Source organism: Myodes glareolus, chromosome X, assembly GCF_982192425.1.
Source record: "Myodes glareolus chromosome X, mMyoGla1.1, whole genome shotgun sequence".
In the NCBI taxonomy this organism is placed as follows: Eukaryota; Metazoa; Chordata; class Mammalia; order Rodentia; family Cricetidae; genus Myodes; species Myodes glareolus.
Genome location: NC_142053.1, coordinates 89,454,191 through 89,465,644, shown reverse-complemented (window position 1 = coordinate 89,465,644; position 11,454 = coordinate 89,454,191). Strand labels below are relative to the sequence as shown.

Genomic DNA, 11,454 nt, shown 5'->3' with positions numbered 1-11,454 from the left:
AAGGCATCCCAGACTTCAGTTTCATAGCTTTACACATCGGGCTCTCTCAGCCTACATTTAGGGACATCCCTAACACGTGTTTGGCCTCAGCACCTTACTTTACGTATTGAGGCAAATTCTATAACCTCTTTCTTTTCGACTTACTTCTAAAGTCAGTACCACCTTGCTAAAGCTGCCAAATTTGTTGCCTTATTTCAGTAGAACATGGTCCCATCGTTCAATTATCTCTTCATCAGCTTTCTGTCTTTGTCTGCCTAACCTTGGCTATTCTGAAACTTTTTCTGTGGACCAGGCTAGCCTGAAACTCAGATCCACCAGCCTCTGCACTCTCAGTGTTGGAAATAGAGTTGTACCCCATCAGACCTGGCTATAAACTGTTCTTAGTTCTTTTTCGCAAGTTGGAAACTTTTCTGGGTGAGACCTGGCCCTGTGGTTACCACTCTCTCTATTCCATTTCTGAGCCCATTTTTCCTTGAAAACACAACATAACAGTATTCCATTTCCTGGTGCTCTTTTTCTCCTCAAAATTGACATTTTGAAATTGTCTCAGCTCAGCTTACTCCTTCTCTTCATAAATCTTCATTAGAGTTACCAGTAATAACCACATGGCAAGTCTATACTACACTGTTTTGAGATGTCTTTTGTTTATGGAATTAATTCAAAAGAACCTCAGGACAATTCTTTGGACAAGGGTAAAATACAGCCACTTAACTCACCAAAATTTTACTAGAATCATCTTAGGCAATGTACTCAAATTCTTCTCCTCTGACATTCCTTGAGTGAGCACCTAATACTTCAAACAACACTTCCCACCACTGTCTTCCATTCTCCTGCGAGTATGGCCCATTAAGCAACACTTAAAGTTTTTCATGCTTCCATAACCCAAAGTAACATAGTCCAAATTATTCTAAATAAAATCATGGTCATGCCCACTCCACAGTGACATACGTCCTCCAAAAATGCCATAGACACTCCAACAAACCCACACCTCCTATTAATGCCACTCCCCATGAGAATATGAGGATCAATCATATTCAAGCTATCACATTTATAGATTAGGTCAACTCCCTAACCTGGCAAGTATGCTCCTAGCCCACCAGAAGCCATCCTATATCTCAAACCCAGGGTACCATGTCACCACAGAGTCCAGCCATTAATATAGCATGCCCTGAATATTCTAACACAGCCTAAGCACAATAAATTGATCTTTTTGAATTAGTATTTAAGACCTTTAATAAGAATTGTTGGCAGTTTGTTGTCATAATTTAAAGAACATTAAAGGTGTATTGAGAAATACCAAACATTAAAAAAAAACCCAACACATTTGTTAGGCAAAAACACGCTGCATAGTTAATGCTGATATTTATACTGTATCCGGGCAACTGTCCAAAAGCAAGCACTTGATGTTCATTCCTTATTGGTGGTATTTCATATTCACTTCTTGTCGGATAACCAAGCCTCATGATGGTATAGATGGTAAGCTGGCCTTTATTCAGCCATGCCCTGCTCAGCCTTGGGAGTAGACAGATTCTTATCAGGTGGATCTGATGCTTTTGATATCTCTTTGTCACCCTATGACTTGGGGTTCTCTGGGAGTCTTCGGTGGTGATAGATGTTGTAGTGATTATGATGTTGAACTGGTTGCTGACCTTGTGTCTCCTCTTCTTAATTTTTCTCATACTGCTCATTGCTGTGTTCTCTGGGCTGTCTTTGGTGAGGAGGGCCCCTGCGGAACTGTGGTCTGTAATTGCGATACATATGCAGTCTCCCTGGTACACATCTCTCGTTTGTACCCTGTTGGACAGCATCGTCCATCACTTGTCTTTGCTGGTCTTGTTGAGCTTAGCCTTCATGAGCAAATTCTGATTGCTCCTTCATTCCCCAATCTCCCTATTCCCATAATTTTGCTGGGAATTGAGTGGAGGACCCCTATGACTTGGATAGCTTCTATACTGGTTATGATCTGATGCATATTTACTGCCTTGAACTGGAACTCCACTAGGGTCTGTAACATTTGCTGCCTCTGCACCTTTTTCTCCTTCAACAATATCAAACTCCACAGACTCTCTGTCTCCTACACTGCAAAGGTACTTCGTGGGGTTATTTTTTTATGGCAGTCTAGTGTACGAATATGTCTTCTTTGGTGTCATTTCTGTTGATGAAGCTGTAACCCTTCTTTACATTGAACCATTTTACTGTATCCACAACCTTCCTTGCGATGACCTTCTAGTCCCTGCCGACCAGACCTGCCTAAGTGAGAATACCTGGGACGTCACTGCCCGTGCTGCTGCCCATAGAGCCAGGCTTGGTGTCTACAGCCCTTAAGATGGCACCAGGGGCAGGAGCTGGCTGCAGGGTCTTGGCTTCACTGTTCATGGCTGCTGTAGTGGTGACTCCGGTCAGCAGGGACTGCTCTGTCTCTGGCAGTGGTGTACTGATGACTAGGTCAGCAGCCCCAGCGGTGCTCTCAGGGCTCTCGGGGGCCTGCTCTCCATTCCCGGTGTCCATTGACCTCAAGAAAATAATCTTAAAACAAACTTTGTGATGAAGATAGAGGCCTTTAAACAGAGAAGAAAGGTAGCCTTAAATAAATCAAGAAAACACAATCACATATTTGGAGGTTACCAGCAAATCCCTTAATGAAGGTCAAGAAATTCAAGAAAAATCCAAACAGGTGAAGGAAACTATTTAAGACATGAAAATTGAAATATAAGCAATAAAGAAAACACTAATTGAGGTAATTCTGAAAATGACTAATCTGTGTAAACAGATCGAAAATAGAGGTCCAAAAATCTCAAAAAGAGTACAAGAAATGAAAGAGATAATCTCAGGTACTAAGACAAGAAAACAGAAATAGATTCATCAGTCAAAGAAAATGTTGCCTCCTGTAACTAGAAGATAAATCCACATTGCATAAGATTCCACAATCTTCAAACACAGGACTTGGAGGAATTGACCTGGGGTCTACCCTATGAAGTCTAGCTGATAGCTCACAAAAGAACTGTGCAAGCTGCCAAGAGAAAAAAAGGCAATTGATTCTCCTAGCCTTGAGTAAAGCATGCTTGCCATAAGAATGACCAGTATGGACATACATACCCAAGAGTGAAAGACTGGCAACTTTGTCTTAGGAGTAACCAAGAACACCTAGTTTAACCTCAGATCTACTCAATAGGAGATTTCATGTCTGTTACTATACACCTAGCCAACTCCCCATGGCTGGTAAGGACATAGACCCTTAAAAGTAACCTGTTCCTGCCACATTCCTGGATCAGCGTAATTCCCAATTGCATTCTAAACACCCATCTTTATGTCCATAGGTAAATATGTGGCTCTCATTCCTCATCAAAGATGCTTCTTCTGCAGGAATGAGAGATCAATAAAGACAGAAACCAACAAATGTTCAAAATGCAGAGAACCACTGATCCCGTGGTTCCCATCCCAGATCGGTTCATCTACAATACAACCCTACACATAAGACTCATAACACATCTTGGGGTAGACTTTACTGGGTTCACGGGGGAGGACAATGTGAGGCAGTATCTCAAAGCAGTCTCAGAAAGTTCCAGAAGCTGACTGGATTCACTAAAGTCCTCTCTGCCAGGGTAAACAATAAAAGCTGAGAATGTCTTACAGACAAGCCAAGCAGCAAAGAGAGTCAGAGTCCAGACCAATGGCCTGGAGGAACCAGAAACCAGCTGAATTGCCTGGAAGAGATTAGACCAATGAGTCAGTCTGAAGGGCCATTCTCCAAACTGATGAGCTGCCTGCAGGCTGTGCAGTGTGGTCCGGGTTCCCAGCTTTGTGAGCTGTCACTGAAGCTGAGGTGGACCTTGGTGATGCAACTGTCTTTGAGTCATTTCTGCTGCTGTAAGTAACCCCTTCCCCATATTCCTGTAAGTAAGCACAAGAGCACTCATTGTTTCACCAGGTTGGATGTTGTGGGAAGCTGTAATTTCCTGTGTCATGGGTTTCTTATGGAGGGGAGAATAGACATGAATGTCGGGCCTTCCCGGGCAAAGTTTTGTCACACAACAGGGACATGGGATAGTTTGGGGGATGATTGGAAGGCTCGAGGACCAGGAAGACTTCTGGAAGACTGTGTCTTCTCTGTGTGACAAGAGTGTCAGCCATGTAATGTTAACAATATGATTGGCTAAGCATGTCCTGTACATTGCTAACACCAGTCAGCGCCCACCATGTCTGAGGGAACTCTCACAAGGCCCAGCCCTAGAAGAAGAGCTGAGGGAATTCATAGTAGATAAAAGGAGGATTGGTCTTCCCAGAGAAAACTACCTGATAGTTTCTCCTATACAAAGATTTCAACCTTAAACAAACACAAATACATATGAGCATAACTATATAAACTCTGCAGGATGGTTATCTCTAAGTCTATCTTTGTCTCTCTCTCTCTCTCTCTCTCTCTGCCTCTCTCTCTCTCTCTGTCTCTCTCTCTCTCTCTCTCTCTCTAATTAAAAAAGAAGTTACCAACTTATGAGGAAGTGAAGAGTGGAAGAGAGGGGAGTTGTTGGAGGTGGAAAACGTGGACACAACATACATTTCAAAAGAAATTCTCAGAAAACAGTAACACAGTAAATGTTTGTATAAAGAAAGAAACTTCGGGCAAATTTAATACTAGAAAGCTAGTAGATGCTTGAGCTAAGCCAAGTTGTTCAGTCTGTCACACCAGGCTTTGGATAAAGTTGTTTGTCAGTTTTTGCTTTTCTTTATTGCTGTTTTATTTGAAAAGATACTTAAGAAACAATAGAAAATATGTTCATCTACACTGGATATCAAATATGACAGAAAGAAAGGATTTAAATCACAAACACTAGATAACATAACTGTATTCATAGACTTCATAAACTTGAAACATCGATGAAAGTCAGTGGTGAGTTAATGATTTCATTGGTCAACAGCCAAATAAAAAGGCAAACGTAACACTGGAGTCATTTTAAAGGTGATTGCCTCAGAGTCCTTGCACAGAGTGATGAGCTCCATTCAAACTCGCAAGTTCTGTCAATCTGGTTTGTGCCATTACCAACTCATGGCTCTACTTCCTTTCCTCTACTCCATTTCCATGGCCAACTAGACCTTGGCATACTTTGCCGTCAAACACACACATCATGATTGATAGGTAGACAAATAATATATATATATATATATACATATATATATATATAATATAGACAGACACATAGATACACATAGATAGAAACATAGAGGGGGGAGCTGGAAGAGGGAGAGAATGAGAGATTGTAAATGAACAAAACTACAGGATTCTTATTTTCCTGACTGTTGTTATATCTCTTTCCCTCGGAATCACAAAGTTTATTTCTTTACATCTGAACAGACTTCTATTGTATGTTGGTATTCCCTTTACATCATCCGTTCTTCTGTAGATGGACAACGGCGCTGATTCTATGGCCTGGCTACTGTAAACGAGACTGTTGTAGATACACATACACTTGCATGTCTGTAGTACACGGATCCTTTTTGGTACATTCCTGGGAGAGTTACAGCTGGATTTCATGGTAGTCCTATTCTTAGTGGAAATTTGGTACTAATGCTCAGAGAGGCTGGACTGATTTAAATTCCCACTGGCAGCCCGTAAGTGTTCTTTCCCCAGGATCTTTGCCAGCATTGCTGTTGTATTCTTAATGAGTATGCCATTCTGACCAGGGTGAGATGGAATTGCAATGTGGTTTTGAGCTCTGTATCCCTGATGGCTAAACTTGTTCAATGTTTTCATCAACTTATTGGCCGTTTATACTTAACTTCGGGAGAATTGTTTGCTCATTTCATTTGTGCATTTATTGATTGCCTTATTTGGGCTGGGTGTCCAAGTCATTCAGTTCTTTACTAACTCTAAACACTAAACTCCTCTCAGATGCATAGGTGGCAAAGATTTTTCCCTTCTTATAGGCTGTGGCTTCACCCCATTAAACGAAGCGCTTTTCTTGACAGGAGCTGTATCATTTCACGGAGTCCCATTTGTCCACACTTGCTTTCATTTCCTGAAATGTTGGAGTCTTTTCAGGACGTTTTTGTCGATGCCTAAACCTTGAAATGTTTCCTTTAGCGGGTTCAGAGTTTGGGTCCTATATTAAGGTCTGTGATGACATTGCACTGACTTTTGAGCAGCATGAGAAACAGGGACCTACTTTCATTCCCCCACATGCAGAACCCCAGTTTGCCAGTGAGATTCCTTGAGGACTCTGTTGTTCCTTTAACATTTGTCGTTTCTTCCTCTGGCAAGATGGGGTGGCTGTAGTTACATGGGTGTAATTCTGGACTTCGATCCTGTTCTGGGATCTACATGTCCTCCTTTATTCTCACTGTTATCCTGGTTTGGTCTTTAATCCTCTGGGGCATAATTGTGCGGAAGTTTGTTGTGATGCTCAGGATTATTCCACTCAGGAAATGCTCTGTCTAACTTTTGTCTCAGTTCTTACACTTGAGTTCTAGAGCTGTCTATTCTCCTTCTCTGATTACAAATGTTACCAAGATTTTGAAGGATGTTATATTTAATATGTGCTGCTTTTTGTATTATAGGCTTTTCGCCATATGAATTCTGCCAATCCATAAACATGGGAGATCTTCCCACCTTCTAACGTCACATTGAATTACTTTCTTATGCTCCTGTGTGTGTGTTTCTGAGAGAGACTGAGAGACAGAGACAGAGAACAGGAATTGAACCTGATACCTTATACATGACAGGTGAGATTTTGATCACTCAGCTATGGTTCCTAATCATGATTTTTACTTTTTGTTTTGAAACATGTAATTTGAACTTTGTTTCAAAATTGCACTTGAACTTGGGACCATTTTCTCTCAGCATCAACAGTGATGGAGCTCCCAGTCTGTCCTATCTCTTAAGGCTCCTCTGTAAGAATTTTAAAGATTTGATTGTGGAAGTGTTCGCCTCTGTTAAGATCACTCCAAGATGTCAGTTTGTGGAGAGCACCTATATTCTTGGCAACAGCCTGGGTTCTTTAGGAATTCTGATGGGGCCACTTGGCCAACAACTCTATTAGCTGTACCCTATCCCCAATGCTGGAAGCTTCCTTTGGTGATAAGAGATGGGCAGCTGGGGTTCTGTCTCTCCTATTTTGGGGGATCTCATTTCAGTCACCATCACATATATATATATTTGAGGAAGTTTCTACTGTTTTAGCTTTCTAAATAGCCCTCAATTGGTCCTTAATTTTCACCGTCTCTCCCATTGTAACCCAGTGGAAGGGGGGCAGAAAGAATACAAGAGTCAGCGTGGCAGGAGGACACTAAGAGAAGAAGTCCCTTTAAATCAATGTGAGCAGAGCTCCTCTGAACTCACAGAGACCGAAGCAGAATGCATAGACACCGCACGGGTCTGCACCAGGTACTTTGTGCATGTATTGTGGCTTCCTGTTTACTGTTTTCACTGTATTCCTAAGTGAGCATACACGTGAGTCTCTGATCCTTGTGCCTTTTCTTTGGCACTTTTACTTCTGTGGGTTTGTCTTGTCCAACTTTAATGTGATATTTTTTGTTTTGTCTTATTATACTTTATTTTGGTATATCGTTTTAAAAAATGAATGAATGAATGAAAGAATGAATAAATGTAAAGTGAGTCAATATGATAAAGAGTAACAACCGCACTGGCACACCTGTTCTGAGATGAAACTCAGGTCACTACACTGCAGTGACACTGGGTATATAAGACATTCCAAGACAGGTCTCATGCTCCGGAGTAGTTGAAACGATATAATGGACTCCAAAGATTTTTGTGTGCTCTTTGAAATTTTGTTTGCAGTTTGGTGGCTTCTTTTGTTTTAGTTTTTGTTTCTTTTGGGGTGTTGTTTTCTTGGTTTGGCAGGTTTTGTTGTTGTAGTTACTTTTTGATTTGGGTTTTTCTGAAGAAAAACCTAAAAGTTGGGTAGGCTGGCAGAGAGAGAGGTTCTGGAAGTAGTTGGGGGGAGGAGAACATGATCAAATATATTTAAATTTAAAAATTGTTTTAAACAATAAAAATATAATAATGAAAAATCAAGCAAGCCACAATTTTATTCCTAGGTGTTTAATTTGATTTAATGTTATTTTATTCATTATTTTGAGATTATTGTAATGGGACTTTCCCATAATATTGTCCTGAACCTGATTATTATTGGTATATAGAAAACAGAATTAGTAATGGATACAAAACAGAATTCATCCTTCTGCTGTATACAAGAAAGTTTCTCCTAGCCCCCTCCCCCAAATACTACATTTACTTATCTATTTAAATACTTGTCAACATGTGTGTCTTTGTGTCTGTGTGTATGCCTTTATTCATGCCTGTGGGCTTCTCATGGTGCACATGTACAAGTCTGATTAAAACCCTCGGTAGTTGTTTCCCTTCTTAATACCATGTGGGTCCCTACCATCAAGCCGAGGTTGTCATTGGAGACAAAAGGATTTGTTACCAACAGCTTCACTTGTGTGTCATCTTGGAGACCCGAGGCTTCTTTTCCCAGCATACCCCAGTGTTTGCCTAAGTACAGTTGTGTCCAGTCCACCACCAGTCAATCCACGTTGCTCTCAGGTCAGCCATTCACATAGTCACTGGATTGGGGTCTTTTTGCAACCTGGAGAATTAATAGTTCTGATGTAGCCGGTCAGTGGTGAACCAGACATTTAATCCCGCACTTGGGTGGCAGAGGCAGATGAATCTCTGTGAGTCTGAGGCTAGCCTGATCGACAGAGAGAGTTTCAGGATAGGCTGCAAAGGTACTTAGTGAGACCCTGTCTTAAAAAAAAAGATATAAAATTATTTCTAAATATTACGGTGTTCCCTAGCAGCAAGAATGGAGTGTCGAGTTTCTCAGGATCAGTTCCCTACTGAGAACAAAAGTTCCTGGAAGGACAGCAGCTTACTCTGAACCTTCTGCAAGCCTACCTACTGATTAGAATTTCTGTAATAGTGGAGAGCTTGGGACACTGCAGCTCAGAGCACACTTCATCTTGGGATATCTTAGTCCCCCATGGTAGACATTCACAGACCAGCCCTGTGCCTGACCTCACATCCTGTGACTGGCAGGTGACTTGGAAATGTATTAACTAACTAATGGATGGCACCAAGTTAGGGGCTTTTCAGTGTTAGATGACATCTCAGGCCCATAGCACAGAATTCCTCTCTTTGTTGCAATCTGCAGACATATTTTTTACAATGTATTTCAAAATGGTTTGGCTCTTGACTATTATTCTTTGTTCTGGCATTATAAAACATAATGAACTAGTGCCCACTTTGTAACATGGAATTTAAGGTTATCTGAATTTGAGGTCAAATGCTATGGTCATTCATATGTGGGTGTAGAATAAACTAGAGCCTGTCGTCTGAGAGATGAGAGTTGTGTTTCTGTATGGAGTGGCTTCTCCACCAGCCTCAGGGTTAGAGTTAGGGAGTAGCCTCTTTTCTTTATCTTCTTATTGAACTTTCCTTTAAAAATGAATTAGACATCAGAATCCTGATGGCTGCAGCTGTATGTATCTGTTTATTGCAATGTATATTTTCTACATTCTGAGTCATATTTCCCTCATATGTTCACTTTCTATGAATATGTTTTATCTTCACTGTTAGCAGTGAACAGCTCAGATTTATGGCCCTGCTTTCCACTTTGAGGATTAGGAGTAGCTTCCCACAGCTATGAACTACAAGTGCATCCATCTCTGATCTTGACAGCAAACTCTGGAGTAGCCCTGACCCTGGGACAGTGACTGAGTCATGAGCAGATAATACAAATAACCCTGGATGGGACCATACTCGAAGGAACTAACTGGTCACATTTCCTGTTACTAAAAGTTCCCACAGATTCAGTTGACAGCTTCTCTCCTTCCCAAACATGTCTTCTTCACTCAGGCACCCCTCTTGTTAGACATTGTGTACTGAGTTTTGCTTTTACCACGTCCAATTCAGACCAAGGCACAATATTCTGAGTTGAGAGGTGGAGGTAAGAAGCAAATTTCTCACCCTGATCTGCCCTGCTCTGGAGAATTTGGAGAAGCTGGGGAAAGATGTTCACTGAAGTCGCCACATTTAGACAGGAAGACCTTGTGCCTGAATGCCTGTGACAGATAGTTGTAAGAGCAGTAGCTCCAGGTGCAATCTAGGCAGCTGCAGGACAAAGTTTTTCTCCTGACAAAGGTGACTTTTTGGCTTGCCGAACTGCTTGCCTCAGGCCCTGTTTTCTGATTTGACCAAGAGCACACACCATGTCTCTGAGAACAGGAAACTGGAATGACCAAATGAGGTCCAAGACTTTCAAGATCAAATGAAGACTCCTGACCATTGTTTAAAGTCCTGGGAAGGGTAAGGCTGTTATTAAAGACAAAAGTCAACTGTCTAGAAGGTGGATAGAGAAGTAGAGATGCCCTGATTAATGAGTTGTGCCTCCCCCTGTCTCATGAAAGAAAACCTAGTTTGATAACTTCCCCAAATCTGCTGGTGTCTTCCCAACAAAACCCCAACTTTTCTTTTTTTTTTCAAAGTTTATTAAAATATAAAAGGTTCCATTTTCGCCCCTCCTCCCAACACCCTCCCACTCCCCCCACTCCTTCTCCTCTTCCCTCTCCATCCCTAAGAGTTCAAGTTCCTCCCCGCTCCCTCCAGGACCAGGATGGTGAGTATCTAATCAGACTGGATCCCCAAAAATCCAGAATATGCTGAGGAAACAAGTCCCAGAGTCATTGTCAATGGCTTTTTAGAAAGACTTCGGGCCAGCCACATTCAGAGAATCCAGCCTCCTCCAGAAAATCTGGTTGGATCAAGTGCTCCTTCAGTCCCAGTCAACTGGCCTTGGTGAACTCTCATTAGATCAGTCGCCTTGTATCAGTGGGTGATCGCTCCCCTTGCCGTTCTGATTTGCTTTTTCAAGTTCTTCCTCCTTCTGCTCCTCCTTTGGACCTTGGGGGGCTCAGTCCGGTGCTCCAATGTGGGTCTCCGTCTGCATCGCCATCCATCGCCAGATGAAGGTTCCCTCTGATCTTGCCCTCCCTGCTCACGTTCTTCTTCCTGCTGCTTCTCGGTTGGACCTAGGGAGTTAAGTCCAGTGTTCCAACGTGGGACCCCATCTTTATCTCCCTCTATTGCCAGATGAAGGATCGTATTCCTCTTTTTGGTAGCGTGGCCGAGCGGTCTAAGGCGTTGGATTAACCCCAACTTTTCATCCACTACTTGCCACCATATCTTGCCCCAGAACTCTGGGAGAGGCCTCCTGTTCCACCAGAGGCCAGGCTGGCATCCTGAATCCCAGGTAAGACTGCCCTCACCATGCCCATTCTTGAGAACCTTATTCCAATTGCCCTTACTCTCCTTGTCACCATATCCAGGCCCACTCCTCTGGTGGAAGGCTTCCACCCCATCAAAGACCAGTCCAGTTTCTTTGAAACCCGGTAATCCACCCCATTTCCCTACTGATGAGTTGTCAAAATAACTGCTCC

General features: G+C 42.2%; 1 pseudogene; it reads right to left on the bottom strand.

The window, feature by feature from the left end:
* Nucleotides 1-1,488: 1,488 nt before the first annotated feature.
* On the bottom strand, nucleotides 1,489-2,376 carry LOC146889124 (Y-box-binding protein 1-like; annotated as a pseudogene).
* Between the last annotated feature and the right edge of the window lie 9,078 nt (nucleotides 2,377-11,454).